The sequence below is a fragment of the Natrix helvetica genome, assembly GCF_964273705.1.
Source record: "Natrix helvetica genome assembly, chromosome: 4".
Classification (NCBI taxonomy): domain Eukaryota; kingdom Metazoa; phylum Chordata; class Lepidosauria; order Squamata; family Natricidae; genus Natrix; species Natrix helvetica.
In genome coordinates, this window is record NC_138550.1 from 143,626,012 (window position 1) to 143,653,254 (window position 27,243).

A 27,243-nucleotide genomic window follows, 5' to 3' on the forward strand; every position below is an offset into this window, starting at 1 on the left:
TTTTTTAAAATGCAGAAAAGATCCTCTAAGAGCATCCTATTTACTTATTTATTTGATTTCTATGGCCTCCTATCTTGCAAATGCAACAGTACGAGAAACGAAGGACTCAGACAATTGGAAAACAGGACAAATGGGGTGGGGTGGGGGAAAGGTTGAGACACTGTTTAACTTTCTTGGCACCTGAGACCCAATATTGGAGCAAAAACTGCAAAAAGAGAAAAAAAAGTATTTAGGCCATCATATATATGAAATTTCTTTTTCCGCACTAGAAAGGCTGGTTTTTCAATTTCAACAAATATTTACTTTCAGGAACATATGCTAGCGATAATATTGAATTGACTGCAATGCACTTTTTAAATTCCATCACAGAAACATATGATGTTTTTTTTATGATCTACAGACTGCAGTGATCATAGATTTGAAGGGGCTGAATTGAAGCCGATTGCTGGAATAAGGGAATAAATTAAATCACGTAAATCTAGGCTGTTGAATCTGTCGATGAACAAGTGAAAGAGAAAGAAAGAAAGAAAGAAAGTATAAGATCCCAACAATGTACAAGTTTGAATGACTAGTGTAAAAACAATCGAAACAACAAAAACAAAACACTAAGAATAAAAAAGCAGATAATATTTGATGTTAAGGCCACGAGGGGGGTGTGCCCCTCGTGGAAATGTGCCCACCAGGATACCGTGTATTCCATCAGCCTCGTGCCCGGGGTAGGGGTGGTGGGGTAGCGGTCATTATACGGGAAGTCCTGGCACCGAGAGAATTCACCGTACCTCAGATATCCGGATGTGAGACTCTAGGTGTGAGATGGGGCCCAGGGAGTCAGTTGGGCCTGCTGATTGCATACTTGGCTCCTCGCTATGCTTCAGCGGCCCTGCCAGAGCTCCTCGAGGTGATTGCGGAGGTGGCAGTTGAGACCCCCAGACTATTAGTCATGGGGGACTTCAACCTGCCATCGACGGGTGAATCATCCGAGGTAGCCCAGGAGTTCATGGCTTCCATGACAGCCTTGGACCTGACCCAAATAATTCAGGGCCCCACAGAGGAGTGAGGACACATGCTGGACCTTGTTTTTATCTCTGGTCGATGGAAGAGTGATCTGGGAATAGGGGATCAGGTGACCACTCCCCTGTCATGGTCAGATCACTCGCTTCTCCGGCTGGACTTCCCTGACACCACCCCCCATCGCGGGGAGGCAGAACCAGAAGATCTTAGATGGTTCCGCCCCAGGCGACTGATGGAACCAGATAGGTTCCAGACGGAGCTTGGGCCACCTCCTGTTGCCCTGACCCGCTCCCGGACGGAGGACCTGGTGGCCGCATGGAACAGTGCGGCGGCCGGGGCCTTGGACCGGGTGGCGCCCTTGCGGCCTCTCCGATGGCAGCGAACCACCCTGGCCCCTTGGTTTACCGAGGAGCTGAGGGTGATGAAGCGCCACAAGAGATGCCTAGAGAGCAGATGGAGATCCTCTCGTGCCGAATCTGACCGAACACAGGTAAGAGCCCACTTACGGACCTACCTTGTGGCACTAAGGGTGGCTAAACATCGATATTATGCCACCCTTATTGCGTCTGCAGAAAACCGCCCTGCCGCCCTGTTTCGGGTGACCCGCTCCCTCCTTTCACAGAGGTCGCGGTAAGCCCCTTTACAGGGGAGGGCAGAGGAATTTGGGGAATATCTGCAGGACAAAATCGCTCAGATCCGGAGCGAATGGGTCCCCTTCAGTGATCGTGAGGAGACACCGGAGGCGAGTCTTGAGGTACCTATCTGGGAGGAGTTTGACTCTGTTGCCGCCGAGGATATGGACAGGCTACGCGGGCGACTGCGGGCCACCACATGTTTATTGGACCTGTGCCCCTCCTGGCTTGTACTGGCAACCTGGGAGGTTACACGTGACTGGCTCCTGGGGCTGGTGAACGCCTCGCTGGAGGAGGGGTTCCTGCCAACCGCCTTGAAAGAGGCGGTGGTGAGGCCCCTACTTAAGAGGACTTCCCTAGACCCAGTTGAGTTAGCCAATTATCGTCCTGTCTCCAACCTTCCCTTTTTAGCGAAGGTTGTTGAGAGTGTGGTGGCGCAGCAGTTCCCTCGACACCTGGAGGAAATTACTTATCTAGACCCGCGCCAGTCCGGTTTCCGACCCGGTCACAGCACAGAGACGGCTTTGGTCGCGTTGGTGGATGATCTCTGGAGGGCGAAAGATGGGGGTTGTTCCTCCATCTTAGTCCTGTTAGACCTCTCAGCGGCTTTTGATACCATCGACCATGGTATCCTATTGCGTCGACTGGAGGGGATGGGGGTGAGGGGCACCGTTTTGCGGTGGTTCTCCTCCTTCCTCTCTGGTCGGACGCAATGTGTGTTGGCGGGAGAGCAGAGGTCGACCCTGAGGCCGCTCACGTGTGGAGTGCCACAGGGATCGGTCCTCTCCCCTCTCCTGTTCAACACATACATGAAACCGCTGGGCGAGATCATTCGAAGATTCGGGGTTGAGTGCCATCTGTATGCAGATGACACTCAGTTGTACATTTCTACCCCGAACCACCCCAACGAAGCCGTCGAGGTGATGTCCCGGTGTCTGGAAGCCGTGCGGGTCTGGATGGGCAACAACAGACTCAAACTCAACCCTTCCAAGACGGAGTGGCTGTGGCTACCGGCGCCCCGCTTTAGCCAATATGTTCCATCTCTGGCCATCGGGGGGGAACAACTGCCCCCAGTGGATAGGGTACGCAATTTGGGCGTCCTCCTAGATTCCCGGCTGTCGCTAGATGATCATGTGACGGCCGTGGCTAGTGGGGCGTTCCACCAGGTTCGCCTGGTGCGCCAATTGCGTCCCTTACTAGAGCGGGACGCCCTTTGCACAGTCACCCATGCCCTAGTGACTTCTCGCCTTGATTACTGTAATGCTCTCTACATGGGGCTCCCCTTGAGATGCACCCGAAGACTCCAGCTGGTCAAGAATGCAGCCGCGCGGGTTATTATGGGGAGTACTAGGTACTCCCATGTAACACCTTTCCTGCGTGAGCTGCACTGGCTACCTGTGGCCTTTCGGGTGCGTTTCAAGGTGTTGATCGTCATCTTCAAAGCGCTCCATGGCTCGGGACCTAGTTATTTGCGGGATCGCATTCTACCCCATACATCCCTGTGACCAATCCGCTCTCACAGAGAGGGTCTCCTCCAGGTACCTTCCGCTAAACAGTGCGGGCGGGCGGTGCCTAGGAGTAGGGCCTTCTCTGTGATGGGCCCAACCCTCTGGAACGACCTCCCCCCCGATATTAGAACCACCTCTGATCTCCGCTCCTTCCGCAAGAAACTCAAGACCCACCTGTTCCGAGTAGCTGGTCTGGCCTAATTATAATTATAGTCGTAATTGTATTTAACATCTATTACTAACTTTCCTGGATGGCTTTTTAAATTTTATATTGGGGTTTTAAACGGGTTTTAAAATTGTTTTTAATTATTTAAATTGGTTTTGGGGTTTTATATACAGACAGTATGTGTGTGTTGTTTCTGTTCTATGTCTTATGTTCTGTTCTGTTGTTTTGATCATGAACGGTCTGTACACCGCCCCGAGTCCCTACGGGGAGAGGGGGCGGTCTATAAATTAAATAAACCTTAAACCTTAAACCTTAAGGCTATGCCTGTCAGAAGGAGGACATGAAAGAAAGAAAGAAAGATGAAAGAAGGAAGGAAAGGAAGAAAGAGAAAGAAAGAGAAATCCCAATACATGCAAATTTGAATGACTACTGTAAAAACAGTCCAAACAATGGAAACAAATAAAAAAGCAGATTTGGTTTTATCGGATGGAGGACATAAGGACAAAAAGAAGATGTCATCCTTTTGCTGAATGTCTGGTACCCTATTCAAGGCAAAGCGCTGAAATGTCATCACCAGTGGTTGAATTACTTTTGCCATAATGTTATTTTAAGACAAGGGACATGGTGACTAGGTGGCTCAGTGGCTACGATGCTGAGCTTGTCGATCAGAAAGGTCGGCAGTTTGGTGATTCGAATCCCTAGGGCCACGTAACGGAGTGAGCTCCCGTTACTTGTCCCATCTTCTGCCAATCTAGCAGTTCGAAAGCATGTAAAAAACGCAAGTAGAAAAATAGGACTACCTTTGGTGGGAAGGTAACAGTGTTCTGGGTTCCTTTGGCATTTAGTCATGCCGGCCACATGACCATGGAGACGTCTTAGGACAGCACTGGCTCTTTGGGTTTGAAACGGAGATAAGCACTGCCCCCAAGAGTTGGGAACGACTAGCACATATGTGTGAGGGGAACCTTTACCTTTACCTATTTTAAGACAATACTTTTTAAACAAAAGAAGAGTAAGTGGTAGTTTCTTCCTTATTTACTTTAAGGAGTCCCCTCCCCTCCACTGCCTGATTTTCTCTTTTATTTTTCCTGGGAAAGCCTGAGAATGTGAAGCTGGGCTGTCATATCTTCATGGCCACCAACCCTGAAACCCGAACAGCCATGAGGCAGACAGAGAAAAGAGCCATGAGTTTTCCCCAATGGAGACAAGGACCATCAGAAGCTCTACACTTTAGAACAGAGAAGACTAGCATTAAAGCTGACCCCTTGCTCTTATTTACCCCATAGTGTAATTAGTCAAAAGAGTCAAAATCTGAAGAAGTTATAAGGATGTGCAGATTTTAAACAAATTCCAAACTAAGCCCACCTGGAAGTGGCCTTTACAATCACAGAAATAATTTGTTTCTGTTGATGGAGCCTCTACATTTACCAAGGATATTATTGGGGTAGCCACTTACATACTCAGAGAAAGAGAGCAGTTTGTGAATAGAGGCAGAACTACTGCAATATCTGCAGTTTTTAAAGAAACAATTTCAATTGTTTTCTAACAGACCATGCATACAGTTTCTTCATAAATGTTAAGGGCCTAGGGGAAAAAAGTGTTCCTTCCCCTCCCTTTGAACTGTCGGTTCATATTTTGTAGTTTCTGGATTCTTCATCTTAGACTTCAACATGCAGAGAGAGGGACTTCCGGTTCCGGCGGCTACGGCGACAGGCAGATCGCTGCCTGCTCCAGCTCTCCCGGTGGGCTTCCCCCGCTTCTGGGGGGGCACAAGACGCCTTGGAGGGGCGCCTTGCCGAAGGAACGGCTCGCGGAGGGTCCTGGCGTCGGCGGCGGCTGGCGGGGGCTCCTCCGCTTCGTTCTAGGCATCGGGGAGCAGTTTTGGAGGACGTGCGTGCGCACGCGTCTCGCCCCATGCCGATCGGAGAACATACTTCCGAACGAAGCAGCGGCAGTATGGTGAGAGGCTTCCTTTCTGCATTCCTTCGCTTTTGAATTGATGAACTTTTCAGCACTTTTAAAAAGTTAAACTTTCGGATCCCTGCTAGAGGTGCGGCTAGAGGGAGGGGGATTTCCCCCCCTCCCTTGGACAAGCGGCTTGAAAAGACTTTCCTTCCATCCCCAGAGAGGAGGAGGGGGGAGAGCCAACTAATGATGCCTCACCCCTATAAAAGTGATTTTCATTCGACCTAGCTCCAGAACTAATGGATGAACTGAGAACTTTTTGAACTTTTAAAAATTTTACTATGCCTCTGAGCCCAAAGCTGGCAGGGCAAGATGGCACACTTCCGTTGTCTTCATGAATTGTGAAACCTGACTCCACCTTTAAAATTCAGGCTTCCGGTCTTTGTCTCCGAGTCACCCAGAGGAATTTCTTGTGGATTGCTACTTTCTGAACTCTTTGGAGAAAAAAACTTTCATCTACTGCTAGAGTGACTAAAGAAATCCCCATCTGTTTGGATCCTCTGCCTTCTGAATTCGCCTGCCTGCTCTACCTCTCCAGCTGCCCAGTCTCTATTTTGACTGATCTCCTTGCTTCATAAACCATGTCTCCAAAAAGACCACCTCCTGGAAAGCCTGGCTTTGCTACTTCTGCTCCAACGTCTGCAACGTCTAGTCCAGCTACACAGTCAAAGATATCAGAACTGATGCAACCCAAGACTACAGAGATAGACTTCCAACAAATGCTTCAACAAATTTTACAAGGCCAGGAGGAAATTAAGAAACAGTTAAGGGAAATGAAAGATGAAATTAAACAGAATCAAGCCCAAATCTTTAAGAACTCACAGAGACTGGACCTTGTGGAGGGTGGGGTGGCGGAGGCGAGGGGGGGGGTAGAGGCCTTACAGAAGGGGAACAAAGAACTTGACATCCAACAAATGAAAGCAGAGTTTGAAAGAATGTCCTTTTATCTTAGATTTCAAAATGTAATAGAAGCAGATGGGGAAAATATAAGGGACATTATGACTAACATTTTAGCTGAATACATACACAAAGATAAACAGCAGATGGAATGGGAGATAGATCTAGCTTATAGAGTGAATTCAGCATATGCCAGAACACATAATGTACCCAGGGAGGTTCATATTAAATTTCTTAGGAAAACCACAAGAGATGAAATTCTGGGTGTACAAAGGGGGCAAACACTGACATACCACGATAGGGAGATAACCATTCTAAAGCAGATTCCCAAAAAAATTAGGGAAAAAAGGAAAAGCTATTCGCAATTGGCGAATAAATTATACCAGAAGGGGGTGTGGTTTAGATGGTTGATGCCTGAAGGTATGCTGATATTCTGGGAGGAGACAAGAATCAGAATCAACACACCCATAGAGGCACAGGCCTTTATGGAAAAAAACAAAGCGAACCTAGAAAAAACAGATGACACTACAACGGTTATGCAGGACACGGGAGGGGCCGGAGCTCTGCCAGCGGGGGGTGAAGGGGCAACACCAAGAAAGCTCAGATCACAAAAATAAATAAGAAAACCACAATGTTATAAACAGACCGAAAGTATTAATGAATTTACAACTAGACTATATATTATAATTATATAAACTGATTGAAAAGTATTTTTTCTAGAATTAATATGCTGATTTTTTTTTATGACTATGTAATAAGGTTTGATATTTTGATGTAACCTAGGAGTCTGGAGGGAGGGGGCGTCTGCCATACTTGCAACTGCCAAAATTTGTAACTATTCCACTTACCCTTTTCCGCATAAATGTTTTTAAAAAAACCAATAAAACTTCTTGAAAAAAAAAAAAAAAAAAAACATGCAGAGAGAGGATTTGAGGCTTGGTGAAGATTTAGTTCTTAAAACAAACCCTATTGCTTGTTAAATCAGTCCATTTCCTAAGGGAGACGGCTACTAGTCTGTCTTCTAGAAGAATGTATTAGCAGCAGATGTTTTCTCCATAGTATTGTGGAAAAATATTTTTGCTGTGCAAACAGACACACTTCTCTAGATTGGATACAGTTTGCTTTGCTTTGTTTATGAGTGTGCCTCTGTCCACAGAAGCCTGATAAGAATGCAGTATTGTTCTGGATGGTTATGAAAAGAACACTGGACTTCTGTCCTTCAGTAAATGAAATGTATGGTTTTCTGATGTGCAGCCCGTACAATTGGGCCTTATGAATAGAGAAGGAAAATGTTTTTCAAGACAATCAAGCAAGCAGTGAGTCTTTTGTACCTAAAAAAGCCTTTCTTGGACTTCGTCACTAGTCTTCCTGTTCCACCCGACATCATTTTTTAAATATAACTTTTCATCAAAACATTATATAAACAGGAAAAGGAAAATAAAGATTCCTTCAAATTGAGCTTAACTCCTAGTGACTACAAGGTCATGGACGTGCAGTTTTCTTGGCCACATGACCATGGTTGGCTACTTATTTCTTCTAAGATGTTGTTGACTTCTCAATCTAGTCTATAGTCTTGGACTTCTATGGAAATCTCTGATCCAAATAATAGTTGATCCCGAGCCTTCTTAGCTGCTGAGCCCAAACAAGGTCTACCAAGGGCTGCTAACTACTGGTACTTAGGCAAACAGGAACTGTCATGCAAAGGATCAGAGTTTAAATTGCTTTTGTGTTCCTCATGGGCCTGATAGATCCGATGACAATTGTTATAGGTCAATGCCCATTTCTGGGGGTGGAGGGGAGGGCAAGGGACTAAGGCGGGCTAATAGGAACCATCCAGTCAAAATTCTCTAGAGCAGCCATCTTAATTCAGCATGCACCACAGAGGTGGGTTGCTGCCAGTTTGGCCCGGTTCAGCCGAACCGGTAGTGGTGGAGGCAGCAGGCTCTGCCCACCCACCGGGATGCTCTTGCATGCGCGAGCATGAGCGAACTGGTAGTAAACCGGTTAGCAACCCACCCCAATCCACCACGCACCCTCCAAAACCAAATGGGTCTTTTGGTCCAAACCAAATCACTGGTTAGACTATTCCAGTGCTATTTCATACTTCTGAGGTGAGGAAAAGAGAAGACAGGGCATTTCAAGACAGAGATTTATTGTATTGTGGTAGTTTCTTTGTTCCAATCTATTAAGGCAAGGCTGTCTAAAGGTAAAGGTTCCCCTCGCACATATGTGTTAGTCATTTCCAACTCTAGGGGGCGGTGCTCATCTCCGTTTCAAAGCCAAAGAGCCAGTGCTGTCCGAAGATGTCTCCGTGGTCATGTGGCTGGCATGATTAAACGCTGAAGGTGCACAGAACGCTGTTACCTCCCCACCAAAGGTGGTTTCTATTTTTCTACTTGCATTTTTACGTGCTTTTGAACTGCTAGTTTTGCAGAAGCTGGGACAAGTAACGGGAGCTCACTCCGTTACGCTGCACTAGGGATTCGAACCGCCGAACTGCTGACCTTTCTGATCGAGAAGCTCAGCGCCTTAGCCATTGAGCCATCGCATCCCTTGAACAAAGCTGCCTAGCATCCACAAAAAACACTGAGGCATTTTGAGGTAAAAGTGTCCATGACTGCGATCTGCAACATTTATTTCAATAGTTCTTTTTTATATACAGGTAATCCTCAACTTACAGTTACAATTGAGCTCAATAATTCTCTGCTAAGTGAGACACTTGTTAAGTGAGTGTTGCCTCATTTTACTACCTTTCTTGTCACAGTTGTTAAGTGAATCACTGCAATTGTTAATAACATTGTTTGTCAGAAGGTCACAAAAGATGATCCCATGACCCTGGGACACTGCAGCCCTCATAAATGAGCCAGTTGACAAGTGTCTGAATTTTGATCACATGACCATGGGGATGTGCAACAGTCGTAAGTGTGAAAAACAGTCATAAGTCACTTTTTTCACTGTTGTTGTAACTTTAAACGGTCACTAAATGAACTGTTGTAAGTCGAGACTGTATCTAGATTTATATTCCATGTGTCTTGTTGCTTTTGGTGGAATTTTGAGTGATGTATGCCATATTCAGGGACACAGTGGCTCAGTGGCTAAAACTTGTCAGAAAGGTCGGCGGTTTGGATCCCTAGCGCCGCATAATGGAGTGAACTCCCATTACTTGTTCCAGCTTCTGCCAACCGAGCAGTTTGAAAGCATGTAAAAATGCAAGTAGAAAAATAGTACCGTAATCACCTTTGGTGGGAAGGTAACAGTGTTCCGTGCACCTTCAACATTTAGTCATGCTGGCCACGTCTTCGGACAGCGCTGGCTCTTCAGCTTTGAAACAGAGATGAACACCACCCCCTAGAGTCAGGAACAACTAACGCATACGTTCGAGGGAAACCGTTACCTTTTTACCTTTATGCCATGTTCAATTCTCCTTACTTTAACAATTGCACAAGCTTCTTCTTTGAGCTGATTCATGCGCAGAGTGATTGCCACCCAGGTTTTAGTTTGCTTCCCTTTTTTGCCAGTTTACTTTTTATCAAATTGCTGGATTGTGAAACCAATTTGAAGCTTGAAACCCAGTCATGTGGTTTATTGGCGGGTAAAAGTAATTGGTTTTGTTTCCATCTATGAACTTGATTTCTTTCAGTAAATTCTTAGCTGTCCCAGCCTTACTGGCAGGGATTCCTGGTTTTTGTTAAACAATCAGCCGGATTGTAAAAGGCATATTTGGGCATGATGTCAGATGTGAAATGCCACCAAATGTATTCTGTTTCTCAAATGCCTTGCTGCATGGGCCCTTTCAGTGATGTGGACATCTTTGGAATGGAAGTTAGAAGAGCCATAAAAAGAGCTAGTTTTACTGATAATTTGATATCCTGGAAACGTCCTGTCAGGCTATAAAGGGAAGAAGGAATAGCTGCCAAAATAAAATCTTCAGACATCAAAACTATCTTTCCCACTCCCAGGGAGAATCAACTGTTTAAAGCAGAAAAGAGTTTAACATCCCCTTGTCACTGGCTATAGCATTAAAAATAGTTATTTTAAAAAAGACATTCTTGCTTTCTAAACCAGTCTGCAAATACAACTGAGTATGCCTTCAGGAATTTTATCTCCCTCGCTATCAGTCTAGTCTCAAACAGTGAAAACGGCTCTCACATGGCTCGAGCTGAGCAGTGTCGCTTTGCTTCGGCTTTTGCTACACAATCTTTCCTCAATTCTCTCTTGCTCACTCTTGTGCTGTATTCTCTACTTTTAAGAAAGTCTGCATTGCATCCATAGGACCTGGCATTCCTATTGTCCAAACCTCTTGGTCCGAGCTGTAACACTTTTTATTTTGCTTCTTCAAATTGGTTTCTCTTTTTTCTGAAGTAATCCAATTTTTAATTTTTTTAAAAAAAGTCAGCGTTTATAAACTCCCAATTTTGCAAGAGGCATACCTCCTGCTCATGTTATTTGACTATTGACAATCTATATAGGTTGTTGTGAATTGCGAAGTTGTGTCTGACCCATTGTGACCCCATGGACAACATTCCTCCAGGCCTTCCTGTCCTCTACCATCCTCTGGAGTCCATTTAAGCTGACACCTACTGCTTCGATGACTCCATCCAACCACCTCATTCCCCGTCTTCTTCTTCTTCTTCTTCTTTTCCCCTCAATCTTTCCCAGCATTAAGCTCTTCTCCAGTGAGTCCTTCCTTCTCATTAGGTGGCCAAAGTATTTGAGCTTCATCTTCAGGATCTGGCCTTCTAAAGAGCAGTCAGGATTGATCTCCTCTAGGACTGACCGGTTGGATCGTCTTACAGTCCAAGGGAATCTCAGGAGTCTTCTCCAGCACCATAGTTAGGTATAGGTACAATACATATATAGGTATTGATCATTTTATTCAAAGAAGAGAATATTAAGTACGTTTTTCATTTGGATATCACTTCTGGATTTTGTGCTCATGATGAAAAAAATATGAAACTTTGGTTTTGTTGATTAGATAGATTGGTCATTATTGAAATGGCTGGTTATATACTAATGTGTAAAAGCAAAAAAGTTGAGGCTAGAATGCTTTTATCTTGTACTGTGCTAAAAAGAATTGGAAGTCAACATGTTTTTTTGTTTTTTCCCTTGTACTTCATACCCTCAATTTCCTATTTCTATTTTTCTTTGTATTTTATATATTAAATAAATAAATAAAATACAGGTAATCTTCAACTTACAAGCATTCATTTAGTGACCATTTGAAGTTACAACGGCACTGAACAAAGTGACTGGTTCTCAGCAATGAAGTGTGGGAGAGGATTGTTAAAAAAAAAACCAATGATCTACTCTAGATGTCAGTCTACTCTAAGAGAAGCTCACATGCATAAACAGAGTGCTTATCTCCAACTCCGGAAGGGGCATAGGACAGAAAAGAACACTAATTCTAAACAGACTAATGGGTGAACTTAGTATAGCGTAGCTTTCTGTGAAAATGGCTTGGGAGGAAAAACATGCTAAAGAAAGACGTGTGCTCTTTGAAAATTATATTCTGATTACTGTATTTTTCGGAGTATAAGAAGCACCGGAGTATAAGACACACCAGGATTTTGAAGAGGCAAATTTTTTAAAAAACGTTTTTGTACTCTGCAGGCCTCCCAAACCCTCTGCATGCCTCAATTTTTGCAAAAAGAAAAAAAGGGGCATACAGAACTTTGGGAGTCTTGTAGAGTGCTCCTGGGGCTGGGGGGGGGGCAAACGAGCAAAAAACAGGCCATTTTTTCCCAAAAAAAGAAGCATGCAGAGGCTTTGGGAGACTTGTGGAGTGCTCCTGGGGGTTGGGGGGACCAAACAATGAACAAAACAAGCCAATTTTTGCTCAATTTTGCCCTCTCCAGCCCTCAGGAGCACTCCACAAGCCTCCCAAAGGCTCTGTACATCCATTTTTGCAAAGATGGTGGGGCTTTGGTAGGCCAAAATGCTGTGTATAAGACGCACCCAGATTTTCACTCTCTTTTTGGGGGGGAAAAAGGTGTGTCTTATACTTTGAAAAATACGGTATATAATAATGTAATAATGTAATATATTATAACGTAGCAAGCTGTAGCCATGTCCTGTAATTGTTATACCCACACATTCATATACACATGCATGTAAAATACTCTAACATTTTTGACGAAAGCAGAGCAGTACAAGCACTGTTATCTGCAACAACTCTAAACAGGTGGCTGTGAATGTTTGTTGTTGTTAGTTGCAAAGTTGTGTCTGATCCATCACGACCCCATGGACAATGTTCCTCCAGGCCTTCCTGTCCTCTATCATCCTCTGGAGTCCATTTAAGCTCATGCCTACTGCTTCAGTGACTCCATCCAGCCACCTCATTGTCTGTTATCCCTTTCTTCTTTTGCCCTCAATCTTTCCCAGCATTACTTCTCCAATGTGAAAGTTTACTATTCTTTAACACCTGAATGCAGGTACTCTAGTGCTGATTTCTACGTGCAGGACAACCTCATTGCATCATCAGCCTATTTTGGTGAAACTTCATGGATTTCAGAATTTCTTGTTGCATTACCAGGTTTATAAGATAGTCTTATATTATCCAAGGCAGAGACTTTGAAAATATGTATATTTCCTGTGTGACAGACGATTTCTCAGATGTAAGCTAATCTTTAAATGACTCTCAAAAAAGTCACCTCTGGAAAGCAAATGTCATGAGAAAGTGTAAGCTCAAAAGTAATTGGGCCCAATAATAAATGTGCAACTTTGGAAGCTCCAGTTTTATTCTATCTTAAAATGACATGGCTATAAAAGAACTGCTCTTTGTATGCAAGATGGGATGTAGTAAATGTGAAGTTTGCTATCAGAGATTTAGATCACATATTAAGAGATGAAGAAAAAATATCTCAGGTAAAAAACATTGACTACTTATTATTTGCTAGTTACTGGCAGAAGAGAGTTAGGAAAGAGTGGACAATCCTACTGATTATTGAGAAGTCATGCTGTTATCAACATGGCTTGGAACAAGGTTATTCGAAGGACTGTCTCTCCCCCATTACAGTGGTACCTTAGTATTCATTGTTAATTGGTTCCTGGAGGTGCAATGAGTACCAAAAATGATGAGTACCCAACAATTTGTTGCCACAAGAAATAATATAGTGAGTCATAAGGCAGCCAACACTGACAAGTTCTAGTGTGTACATTGAGTACCAAATGATGAGTACTGGGGCAAAAATTTTGTGTCAAAATGTGTTGAGCACCAAATTTGATGAGTTTCAAAGAAGTTGAGTACCAAGGTACCACTGTATATCCACCCAACCAATGAGAATGGGAAGGCAGGGTATGATGTGGGTCCCATCTTTTAGGGAAGAGATAAGATAAAACTTAACGGGAGTTAAATGTGGACAGAATACAAACTTGAATGAACTATATTGAGATGGTTTCATCATCGTAGAAAAAGGAATAAAGATGAATGATGAAGAAAAATGAACCACAGCATAAATTCCTGAAGGAAGACTGAATGGCTCAATGGGGAGAGAAAGATCAAGAAAGTTATGGTAGAATTGAGATCTTGAAAATATTGAAGTGAGAATTTTAAACAACAATACATGAAGCTGTGACTGGAAGTTATGAATACAAAAATAGTGACTGTCAGTTGGATAAAGGCATCAAAACTGAGTAAGATTTGAGGGTGGAATTTCTTTTATAATAGGAATAGAAGCCATATTTGTCTTTTTTTTATTTACTGTACCAAATAGAGTAATTAGAACACCCTACGTCTTATTGTATATAAAAACATTTTCTCTCTACAGTATAGTGTAATACCAAGTTCCTGTCTAAATTGGAATTTGATAGCAGACTGAGAATCCTACTCAGTTGGATCTCCATGCCAAATTATTATTATTTTACTCTGTTAGTAATACTAGTGCGATTAAGCACTAGCAATGAACCCCAGGTCGAGGTTATAACAGAGCAACCCTGTAAAGTATACGCAGCGTGCGATATATAAAGCAACCACACTGAATAATGGATAGTAAAGTAACAAAAATAAACTTTACTTTCTGAAGAATATAGCAAAATCCATAAACACAGCCAAAAAGTCATACACAGAGAAAAACAGTCCAATAACTTACACACAGTAAGTAGTAGCAACAGTAATAACAGTTAGACAGCAGTTATCATACATCAAGCAAGAGAGAGAGAGACAGTGAACATCAGCTGCAATTTATATGCTGTAATCTACTAATTAGCAGATCTCCTCTCTTAAAGATACATAACATTCCTTGTGCAATATATTGTCTACCCAACTTGTTGGTTACACCCTAACATTCTCCCCTTTGGGTAGATCAATATATCCACTCACAATCTAAGATGATAACCTTCACATGATGAGGTATGTTTCACTGAACTTTGTGCCTTAGTGAAGTTGTCTGCTAAATTGTCTTCAGTTGAACAATATTCCAACTTTATCAGGCCATCCTTAATGCTTTGTCGAACATTAAGATACCTCAAATCAGTATACTTCGATCTCGTTTTTATAGCTAAACTAGTCGCCATTTTTATTGCTGCCTGATTATCTTCATAAACAGTAAAAGGTTCATTGATACTTAATCCCATATCTATAAGCAACTGCTTATAATATATCAGCTCAGTACACGTCAACGACAAACATGAAAACTCAGCTTCCATTGTGGATAAGCTTATGTGTTTCTGTCGTATCGACCTCCATCCAATCAGTACACCACCTAGCATAAAGGCTATGCCGGAAGTTGACTTCCTATTATCTATAGCAGCTGCAAAATTCGCATCAGCATAAACAGTCAAAACTAAATCCCTATTCGGTTCTAAATATAATTCATAGTGGATAGTTTTCTTCAAATAACGCAGCACACGCTTTGCTGCTTGCCAATGCCTCTCTGAAGGATTATCATTGAATCTAGCCAGTTGGTTCACACTAAATGATATATCTGGTCTAGACCAATTACTTAGGTACATTAGGCTACCTATCAAAGATTGATAGATTCCCTTATCAAAACCAGTACCTTCAGTAACCTCAGGTTTAAACTCCAATGCCATTGGTGTCTTTGCAGTCTTACATAGCTCCATGCTATATTTCTTAAGCAAATGATTAATTTTACCAGCCTGCGACAGCTTAAAACCTTTACTGGTTCTAACCACGTCTAAGCCCAGATAATGCTTAATTTCACCCAAATTCCGGATTTTAAATTTACTCTCTAATTGTGAAACAATGTCAATAGCTTCCTGTTCAGACCTAGTAATAATAGCTATATCGTCCGTGAACAAAAGCAGCAACGAGATCAAACCATTTTTCACCCGTCTAAATAAACAAGGATCAGCCAAACCTGGAATAAATCCCATAGCTTTTAATTCATTAACTATGCATCTGTTCCACTCAAAACCGGACTGTTTTAAACCATAAAGGCTTTTTTTAAGTCTCCAACAACCAGTCTGGCCATTAGAATCCACACCTGGTGGCATCTTCATATAAATGGTATGCTGCAATGGAGCATGCAGATACGCTGTTTCAACATCAATATGGGTAACATTACACTGATACTTAGCAGCCCACACCAATGCTGCCCTCAACGTAGAGGCTTTCAAGCTCGGAGCAAAAACCTCATCGTAATCCCTCTCAGTTTGGGAAAACCCTTGAGCAACTAAACGAGCCTTATAAATAGCATTGCCAGCAGCATCGTTTTTAATTTTAAACACCCATCTACAGCCAATTGCACTCTCCCCTGAAGGGAGCTTAGCTTCTTCATAAACTTTCAATTCCTGTAAGGATTTCAACTCCTTCTCCATAGCTGTCTTCCACAATTTCTTTTCCTTTTCAGGATACAGCCTTAACTCTGCAAAACTAGAAGGTTCTATGCTAACTTGCAATACTACACTGGCTTGATATCTGTCGGGTGGATGCCTGTCCCTAGTAGACCTCCTAGGCAATACAGGACTTGCAGGATCATCCTGTTCCACCTCACGAGTAGATTCTACATCTACATCTTCCTCCCCTTTCAGAGTAATAGATGGACCATCCTGATTCTCTAACTGCTCATTTGGTGTATCATGATTAACCAAACGATCAACATCTATATCATCACAAACCTTGTGAAACTCTTGTTCTAGCTTCTCCCAACCAACATGTTCTGAAAATTTAGCACTAGCACTGTGCATAATTCTCCGAGTTCCAGGTTCCCAGAACCTAAACGATCTATGATTGGAATTGTACCCAACAAAAACCATCTTCCTAGCTCTGCTTTGATCCTTCCGTCTAGTCTGTGAGGGAATATGCACCCAAGCAGGGACACCAAATGTGTGTAAATAACTCAAATCAGGCTTCCTACCATGCCAAAGAGTATAAGGAATCTTACCAGTAGTTGAGTTAACTACTATGTTCAGAATATGGTTTGCACACATTATAGCCTCACCCCAAAGCTTTTCTGACAAACCAGAATCAACTAGCATAGTTCTGGTCATTGCCTGCAATGATTGACCACGTCTTTCAATAAATGAATTATGGTCTGGCCTGTAGGGGGCAGAACGCCTATGTTCTATACCAGCATTCTCCAACATTGATGTAAACCTATGATTAGTGAATTCAGACCCATTATCAGTGACTAGGCAAAGTACTTTTGCCATCTTACGTTCAACAAACTTTAACCATTTAGTAAAATGTTGGAAAGTTTCTGCCTTTGATTTCATTACATAACAGAAACCATACCTAGAATAATGGTCCATAATGCTGAGTATATAGCAGGCACCTCCTAAGCTAGGTTTCTTAGGGCCAATTAGGTCTGCAAACACTACATCCAGTGGTTTAGATGTCTTGAATCCTTGAAACCGGTTTGCAGGGGTAACCTTACTTTTAGCCTGGTTACAGGCATTACAGTTAAGATATTTTGAACAAGGTTTCAAATTGATTCCATTAGATAGAATAACAGTTTGACGTACCATTTTAAAATTTACATGGCCTAAACGTCTATGAAGTAGATGTATACAGTTATCATGGGGCTGTTTATTCTTATAACCAGGTTCAGAACTCGCAATATTTAAAGAGTTCTCATGTAGAATAAATAAATTATTCTCCAAATTGGCAATAACACTATTACCTTCTTTTTCAATAATGCATCTATCATTCTTAAATGTTACTGTAAACCCACATTTCACAAGGTCTTTTACAGATAATAGGTTAAATTTCATTTTAGGTACATATAACATTTCCACTTTTTCATTAATACATGCACAATAAGCTGTACCTTCACCTGAAGCCTTGATTTTCCAACCATTTGCTAAGGAAATATGCTGTTTGCTAGCCTTCATAGTAACAAACCTTTCTTTAACCTTAGTTATAGAATGGGATGCGCCACTGTCAACCACCCAGAAACTATGGTTTACAGGCTTATCAACCTTAGCTACAGTTACAGTAACATTGTTGCTTTTTCTTTTACTATTAGCAACACTCCTTTTCTTGCTATTTTTACAGTTCTTAGCAATATGCCCCTTACCACCACAAGAATAACATTTCTTAACAAAATTTACAGTTGAAAACTGTGTTTCTTCTTGTGATTGATTGTCTCTGAACTGAACTCTATCCTCTCTTCGTCTGGACTCTTCAAGCAATCTCCCGGTAACCTCAGATAATGTCAGTTCATCTCGTGAAAGAACTTCCAATGAGGAAACAAAAGAGTCGTAGCTTTCATCAAGCGATGATAGAATAATATACACCTGTTGAAGCTCAGAAAAAAATAACTCTTTTTCTTGCAAATCCTGCAAAGTTTTCTTCATGAAGTCTAAATGAGCCAACATATCACCACCTTTTTGCAAACGGGCTCTAAACAGTTTCCGTGTGAGATGAATATGAGCACCCACACTGTCCCGAACATAAATTCTCCGCAATGTGTTCCAACACCTAGCAGCAGACTCTTCGCCACGAATATGGACCAGTTGCTGGTCATTCAGTGTTAGTCCAATAATGCAGAGAGCTCTCTCATTGTCCCTGTTAAACTGCACAATCTTCTTCGCATCCTCATCATCAGCAGGATCCCAACCTGTAACATCCGGTGGGTTCTGAACCACAGACCACAGTCCTTCTCTACGCAGAAGTAGGGAACACTTCAAGGACCAGGAAACATAGTTGGTTCCATCAAACCGGGTAATCATGGAGAGTGCAGCAGACTGTTCATGTGCCATATTCACAAAAATAAACTATCCAAAAAGTGGTGCTTAAAAAAAAAATTATGGTTAAGGCAGGGCGTCTGGGCCCATAACCAATGTTAGTGGTACTAGTGCGATTAAGCACTAGCAATGAACCCCAGGTCGAGGTTATAACAGAGCAACCCTGTAAAGTATACGCAGCGTGCGATATATAAAGCAACCACACTGAATAATGGATAGTAAAGTAACAAAAATAAACTTTACTTTCTGAAGAATATAGCAAAATCCATAAACACAGCCAAAAAGTCATACACAGAGAAAAACAGTCCAATAACTTACACACAGTAAGTAGTAGCAACAGTAATAACAGTTAGACAGCAGTTATCATACATCAAGCAAGAGAGAGAGAGACAGTGAACATCAGCTGCAATTTATATGCTGTAATCTACTAATTAGCAGATCTCCTCTCTTAAAGATACATAACATTCCTTGTGCAATATATTGTCTACCCAACTTGTTGGTTACACCCTAACATACTCTCAATATATAAAACAGGTCTTAATTATGCTTTATTATTAAAAATATTTTTTTATCTCATACACTGTTAAAAGAATGATTTAAAAACTGCAACATTCTGCAATGTGTTTTTACAGCATTCCCATCAGTTATGTTCTCTTCCCCATATGTCTCATAAGGGTATTTATTAAGGACTTGGATTTCATCTTCTAGACCTTCCAAACACAGAGGCAATTTAGCATAATGTATTGTGTGCAGCCTAAAATGAAATTCAGATTAAGTAAATCTACTTTATTTGTCTTCAGCACAGGATCTGAGCTTAGTTAATGCAAATTTTATTTTTGTGATAATCACCGCACAGCAACATTATTACCAAAGACTTACACTTGGACTACAGGACCTAGAAATATATAATTTTTTCCCCACTCTAGTTTCATAGTCTGACCAAATTTTGGAAACCTTCCTTAAGTGTACTAGATGCATCTATTTGTTTCTTCAGTCAAGGATACTGAATAGATGTTGGCTTTTCACCAAACTTTTGGATGAATAAAATGCACAGCTAGAGCTCCAGGGATCAGTAACAGTAGATTCAAAAGTTCTTCTGAGGGGCAAGACCTCCTTTGCTTTAACGTTCTTTCAGCTCTTTATTACTTCCTGACCTGCAAGAGGTATTCCAAGACAAGAATACTGACAACAGGTGCCAAACTAATGACTGGCTTACAGTCAACAGCTTTCATTGGCTTCCCTCACTGGGGCCAAAAATGTAATGGGGTGAGAACGGGCAAATGCCTTGGCGTGGTCTCTGCCAAGACATTAGAAAGTGTCTTGGGGATGGATACAGCTGTGTTAGCCCTGCTATTCAATCTCCACAGAGACATTTCCCGACTTCAGGTGCTTCTTGGATTTTGGTCTGATCCCTTTTTGTTTCTTTCTTGTGTTCCCTTTGTGATTGAGACATTATTATAACCCTGCATTGTTTCTTGGCTCTTTTTCCTATTAACTCATGACAGCGGCAATAGAAAGAGGGTGACTACACACCCACACAGAATGCCACCATGAAACGCTTACCCATGCACTCAAGGGTGGGCTTCAAAAATTTCAGCAGTGGTTCTCTGCTTGGTTGCTGGGTGGACGTGGCCATGGTGGGCGTGGCCTATTTGGCCTCCTGCACCATGGTGGGGAGGGGCATTTTCACCTTCCCAGGCTCTGGAGGCTTTCCTCACGCCTCTGGGAGGACGAAAACTGCTTCCCTCAGGCTCCAGAGGCCCTTCTGTGTGGAGGCTCAGGGAGGGGGGGAAACAGGCCTCCCAGAAGTTCCAGAAGGCCAGAAACTGACCTGTTTTGGGCCTTCTGGAACTTTCGAGAGGCTTGTTTTCCCCCCCTCCCTGAGGCTCCACATGGACCCTGCACTTACCTCACATCCAAAACAGGTTGTATGGAGACTCCTGGGAGGGGTGGGGTGGGTGGGGACAGCTAGGGGTGGGATTTGGAGGTTCTCTGAACCAGTCATAACGTTAGCTATGGGTTCTCCCGAACCTGGGTTTCCCATAGCAGTCCACCCCTGCATGGACTATTGTTGCCTCAAATCAGATGAGACACCAAGCAATTGTAGAACTGCCTCTCTCCAGTTATGTAGGGCAGGGAGACTGCAGGTCCCATTATTAATATTGTCATCATCTGGAACCTTGGAGGTGTTCTTTATATGTAGGTGCCCTTGCTCTATGCAATGTCATCCCTCTGGATTAACATTGTCTGAGCCCTGCTGTGGTTTAGAGAAGCTCTGGACATTTATTTTTTTCCCAGCAGATCTTAGGGCAAGGCAAGGCATCCCTGCATGTCAGCTCTTAGAGATTGGAACGAAATTGTTGCACAACTCTTCATAAACAGCTATTTTGTACCTGATGAAGTCAGTCCTTCTATTATGAATTTGTCGACTTAATCAACCTGCTGTATCTCACACTTTCGTCACCAGCCCAATTCTCTGTTCTTTTCAAAAGGTCTTGAAATGTTATCAGCTGAATCAGTAAAAGCCATCAGCAGCTTTTATGAATTTCATCTGAGAATGGGAAGATTTTTTTGTTTACTAAAATCCTATTTTTTCCCCCAAACAGGAACTTGATTAAAAAACTTTCTGTAGGTACAGTGGACTTAAGGAATATCAATGCCAGGAATTCATTTGTATCCTCCCCCAAATATACTCCTGATTATATTTCCCCCCTAGAGCAGGGGTGTCCAAACTTGGGAACTTTAAGACTTGTGGACTTCAACTCCCAGAATTCCCCAGCCAGCCATGCTGGCTGGGGAATTCTGGGAGTTGAAGTCCATAAGTCTTAAAGTTCCCAAGTTTGGACACCCCTGCCCTAGAGTGTCAGATTCATGTGTGAAACATTATGGTAGAGGCCATTTTCCCAAGCGCAAACATCGCATGGCATAGCATAGAATGGCATAGAATAACCTTATCTGTATTTGTCTTGGAAGCAAAGGGCATAAATCTCAAAACTGTGAGAAAAGTAGGAGCTACATGAAGAGGGTTTCTCTTTTAGACAACTCCCTTTCGTGAGTACAGAAAACTCAGGTGAGAGAAATAGGTACATTCATATGCACCCTCCCTCATTATGTTTAGAATTTAAATGTAAACTCTAATATCTAAAGGTCTGAACATTCAAGATGAGAGAAATGTCCAGATGGTGTAGAGATCTGCCTTTGAGCCATTCATAAATGGGTTTTATCCACTCTTGAGATACTTCCAGAGAACTCCTATCATTGCTATAGCCTTAAGGCAACCATTTCATCTCTTTTTTCATTGTTCCACTATGAAAAAGGTTGTAAGAAATGGTGGGATAATAGAAGACCATTGTAAATGGAAGATAGTGACATTTAAATGTCTTCTCTCTGTGTGCCCCTCAAAACAAAATTAAATAATAAAATAAAACATTAGGTGTAATCCTCTCTCTCTTATTTCTTATTAGCTTACTAAGATGGAGTAGCTTTTCTTTTTTCTCTGTATTTTGCTCAGAATATGGATTGATCTCAGAAGGTAAAGCTACTAAATGGTATTTCTTTCCAGAACCCTTCAATGTCTGGATTGTATTTTGTTGAAGCAACTAGCTTGCTGTACTGTATGCATAAAACAAATTTAAATAAGGCTGTGTCAACTTGTCATGTCTATTCATCAGGCAGCCTACACATGCTCATGATCCAATAAACACGGCTAGATGTCTGTATTATTTTGCATCAGCAGCAGAATAACAGAGTTGGAAGGGACCTTGGAGATCTTCTAATCCAACCCCCTGCTCAAATAGGAAGCCCTATACCCGTGATGGCGAACCTATGGCACGCGTGCCACAGGTGGCACGCAGAGCCATGTCGCCTGGCACGCCAAGCCTCACCCAATTGTCTTCCTGGTTTCTGGCATTAATACGCGCACATGCGCACAGAAACCGAAAGTTAATTGAGCTCCTTTTACATTTTGCGTGAAGCTGAACTCTCTGGATCCTCTTCTCCCGCTTGCTGCTGCGACTCCTCTCTCTTGACTGTAAGTTACTGTAAAATTAGATGGGCTAGCGGAGGGGTGACTGGAGGAGGCGATGGCTGTGAAGCCTCGGGGCTCCTTGAGCTTATGGTTGCGTCTCGCCCCAAAGAACGAGGGGGGGTCTGTTTTTCCCCCTCGCAGCTGCGAAGACTGGGCCGGGCTGAACAAACAGCCCAAGAGACCACAAGAGGAGCGCCGTGCCTATCTGCCGGCAGCTCCTTTGGAGGAAGGGAAAGAGGAGGGAGAAGCCAAGACAGGAAGGAGGTGACCAGCGAAGGGAGAGAGCAGGAGAAAGGTTGGGAAAGGTTGGGATTTCCCCCATGCCTCTTGCAGCCCCCGGCTGCTCAGGGGCAAGACTGGTGGGCGGGCGGGCTGGCGGGCACGTGTGATTTCCCGGGAAAATGTAGAAGTTCTGCCTGAGGACGAAAAGCCTTGGAGCTTTTGGGGAGACGCGCTGCCTTATTCCTTTTATTCTTGCAACCCAAGTGTCACAAAGCAATAAAACGGGACGGAGTGGATGAGAAGGCTTGAAGCTTTCCCCCCACCGCCAGCCTATACTATTTCAGACAAATGGTTGTCTCTTCTCTTCTTAAAACTCTCCAATGTTGGAGCACTCACCACTTCTGGAGGCAAGTCATCCCAAATGATTAGTTGTTCTAACTGTCAGGAAATTAATATGTTAGGCTATCAAGAGGATTTTGTTTGTTTGTCTTTTCTATCTTTCTCGCCTTCCTTTCAGTACCTGTGGGTTCTTGTGCGTGTGTTGATGCATGATACATGGACATTTGTTTATTAAACTCATAGAATGATAAACATTGATCTTATTTCCATTACTTTCATTACATTTGCATGTCAACACCATCCTTCCACCACACTCATAATGGAATATCTACCAAGGAGGGGTGAAATCTATTTACCTTTGCTACTGGTTTGCACATGTGAGGGCATGCGCCACCTCCGCGCCTGCACAGGACCTACCGTGCATGTACAGAGCATCAAAAACAGACGCGATGACATCCGGGCGGCTGGGTGCAGCCTGCTACCGAGTGCGCCTGAAAGGTAAGTAGAACAGTGAGGGGGGGGGAATCCACTGTGCCACGCGATTTAGATTAGCTAGAAAGCAGGAAATCCTGCTTTCTAGATAATATAAATCGTGTGTCACAGCTGATAGTCAGAAATACTGGTTCACTCGAACCCATAGCATTTTTTTACTACCAGTTCAGGCGAACCAGTCTGAACTCGGAGCACTTCACTCCTGCTACCAAGCGTACCAATAACTTTCATGAAAAAAAACCCACAAAGTTTTCTGAGCAGCAGCAGCTTTCAGTCACATTTTCTTCTGGCAAGCTGTAAGACTCCCAAATTTCGGGCACATTTCAACAAATGTTTCCCGAAAGAAAAATTTCTGCAGATGTTTGTAATTACCTCAGTGTAAAAATGTGTTCTTCTTAGGATTTGTTCTTTTGACAAACGCCCTGTGCAGAAACCATCCACACTCATTCTAGGAGTATCTTGATTTCTATTGTGCCCAATTTCCTTGTTAAAAGGTAAACCTGGTTCATCTTTCAGCATTTTTACCTCACTTCGCCCTAAACCTTCAGTGGTTCCCAAATACAATGGCAAAGTTAAGCTGCAATAAAAGGACATTTTCTCCTTTCAGCACCAGTAATACAAGTGGCCACATTTCCTGATTGTGGATTAAGTTCAATATTTCAAATAAAGCCGACCTTGCTCCCAATCAGCTAGTTTGATATTTATCGACTTCCCTGTCTTCCATATCCAGCGTGAGAGAGATAGCACAAAGGTAAACTGAAAGAGGCCTTTCTTTTATTCAACAATTAACCCCATCTGAGTAAATAATACGGTGTTGTGCACTTAAGTCTTTGCTGTGATTCACAGACTTCAGAATCCAAAACGGCTTCAAAGCGGCATTTGTGAAACGATGACAAGATGCTGCAAAAATCGCTTTTCACTGGGAATATAAGGCAAGGATTGTGTTTCTCTGTACAGTAACAAATAGAGTATAGTTGTAAGATATATGCCAGATAAAGTGTCTGGAAGTGCTTAACTGAAGAGAAACCTAATCTTTAATTCAGGGTCTGAAGCTTATATAGTCAGTGTTTAGCTAGGAGCTCAAATATTGGAGAAATCAGTTTTTGTTGTATGTTAAAGAAGCAATATCATTTCTCAAACCAGAAAAATAGCTGCTTGATTTCTATTGGTTATCCTTGTTCAAGGTAATTTTAAATATTCACGATAAATAAGGAAGTGGTATGTACGTCTAAGTGCTATTGCTATTTATTGGTTTTAGATGACAAGTGATTATCTTTTTTCCCAAGAATAAACCCAGCTGAACTCAATTGGACTTACTTCTGTTTAGATGTATCTGTAGAATTTTTCTATGAATCATGCATACATACATGGTGACAAAATGTACATTTTTGATGATACTCTGTAATAATAATTCATGATCCATGTCAACTGAAGAAACTGAAAATAATAAGACAAGAACCAATGTGGCAAGACTACAAAGAAGGATGATCACTATTATGTTTTTAACAATTAAACTTGAATACTTTTATTTAGAAATGACTGAAATGAAGTCAAAATAAAGATTGAATAGAAAAACTTAGTAGAAGAAACAGTCAAGTGGATGTTTCCCAATGACCCCAATTCTGTTAAAAAAATTGGAATATATATATTTAAAAAATCTGTAGCAGAAAACAGAATCCCTGCTACAATTACTATCAAAAGCATATTATGCTTCTGCTTACATATTTTAAAAACCAACATTCTGAATACAAGTATGATTCTTAATGTCGTGTGCAGTTTAGTCTTAAGAATTAATCTCTTGAATTGTCATCCTTTTTCTTTAGGCATTAATGGAAATGATGATTATGTTAAATCACAAGAATCCTTTTTGTATTTTCTATTTCAGATGTTTTAGCTGGAAAAATCACCCTTACACTACTGTTCTTGGGGACAATTCATGTGTATCAGAAGAGAAAAAATCTGGATTTTTCCTTTCCCATTTAAAAGGTCTGAAAGGACATCTCAACATTCTTATTTTCCCCTTATAGCTCTTTCTAACATATGGAAATGTAGGCAAACTGGAACTGTTCAACCCCACAAATATTTCCAGAAATTCAAGCAAAAAGGTTTTTTTAAATGCATAACAGATGTAATAGGACTCTTTAGGGTGAATACAAGTACAGGCTCAAAACTGTCAGCATATCACTCACAATCACATATTTTCACCTTGTACATGTGGTTTAAACCTGTGTGATCCAGCAAACCTATTTGCTTTGTGCTTGAAAGCAAACTAAACCAAAAGGAAGACAAGTAGGGGGCACGAGTAGGGAATGAGTTTATGTTTATCCACTAATCTGGGGAGTTGACCAATAGATTCTGTTAGTGGGAACAATAGAGTTACCAAGAGTGTACTTCAAGGGTACTATCACATGGGTATTGTTACTGCTCCTTTCCTCCCTTTGCCCCATCCCTCATCCCAACCTCACAAGCAAGCTAGGCTGCCCAACATTTTGAATAGCAAAACTTCAGAGATTCCAAAACTGTGAGCCATTTTCTTAATGCTGGGAACTCCAAGTCAACATTTCCGCTCCAAGCCTCCCCTTCCTTCCAGAATAATAATGCCATGGTGCTCTCATACCAGACTGCGGAGAATTTTGCAACCAGACTGCTTTTCTTTCTTTTTCTCTTTCTGATTGACTTGTCATGCTTGAGCAGCTGACCAAGGCACTACAGATTCTTTTTCCATTGTTCAATAATTTGTAATAGTAGCTGCTGTCAGTTTTCATTATCATACTGTCTGGGAACCTGTTCATGTGCCAGACACCAGGTTAAGATAAAACAGCATTTTCTGATCTTGTACCCCCCAGATGTAGGGACCACCAATCTATCCACAATCACTCAAGTTCAAAATGAACACTAAATGATAATTGGGCTCCATTATAGCCTTTTTCAGTTCTTCTAGCGCTGCCTTATTCTTCATGTGAGATATCTATGATGTTTTGAGTGTCAAAGAACCTCTTTCAGAAGCAAGCCCATCAACAGCTGAAGCCCATGGGTTGCCTATGGAATGAAGTCAAAGTATTGAGCTCAGAGAAGGTACATTGGTTTCAAAGCGGGACCCATCATTAAATGGAGTTGAAATTTCTTAGAGAAGATTTTCTCTAGAGGTACTCTCTGAAAAAAGAAACACATTGTGGGATATTGCTCTGCATTTCTTGTGGGGCTCATGATAATTTTCTCCTCCAAAAACAAAACATAAAATAACAAAGCAAAACCAAAAATAAAAACAATCATTTGAGGAATGTTTTCTCTGGATTGTCTCTTGGCAGATGCTGTACTTAATCAACTTTCTATGTTCTATGTTCCTAATTAAATATTTTTTATAAAAAAATCACATGCACACATAGGTATAAACATTGCTCAAAATTTCAGGTCAACAAAGCCAGGCAGAATTCTGAGACAAGGTAATAATAAATAATGAATCAAATTTGATGAGGTTTCATTAGCCTCATTAGGTTAAACTACTGGTGAAACGAAATAATGGCTACTGAAAATATCACTTGAAGTTCGGATTGCAAAACAAAGGCTATCGTACTTCGGCCATGTCATGCGAGTTGATTCACTCAAAAAGTCAGTCATGCTGGGATGATTAGCAGCAGAAGAAGGGGCCACCCTACTAGGGTCTAGGATAATTCAGTATGGTCAACTCGGTGCCTCCAGAACATGCCGCCAGCTCACCAATACCAAGTTGCCTCTGCTAACCAACCACTGCCAAGTCATCACAGGACAACTCAATACAGCCAATTCACCATGAGAACAGCTCGCTGTGGGCAGCCAGAGGGAGAACCAGGTGAGTGG

The 27,243-nt window shown here is 42.2% G+C and overlaps 1 protein-coding gene across 1 annotated transcript in view; it reads left to right on the forward strand.

Moving 5' to 3' along the window:
• Nucleotides 1-642: 642 nt before the first annotated feature.
• Nucleotides 643-27,243, forward strand: part of CPQ (carboxypeptidase Q) — a 638,038-nt gene continuing 611,437 nt past the window's right edge. Inside the window, exon 1 of the mRNA XM_081952159.1 lies at nucleotides 643-653. The gene's annotated coding sequence lies outside the window, so the exon portion shown is untranslated. The remainder of the gene's footprint in view (nucleotides 654-27,243) is intronic.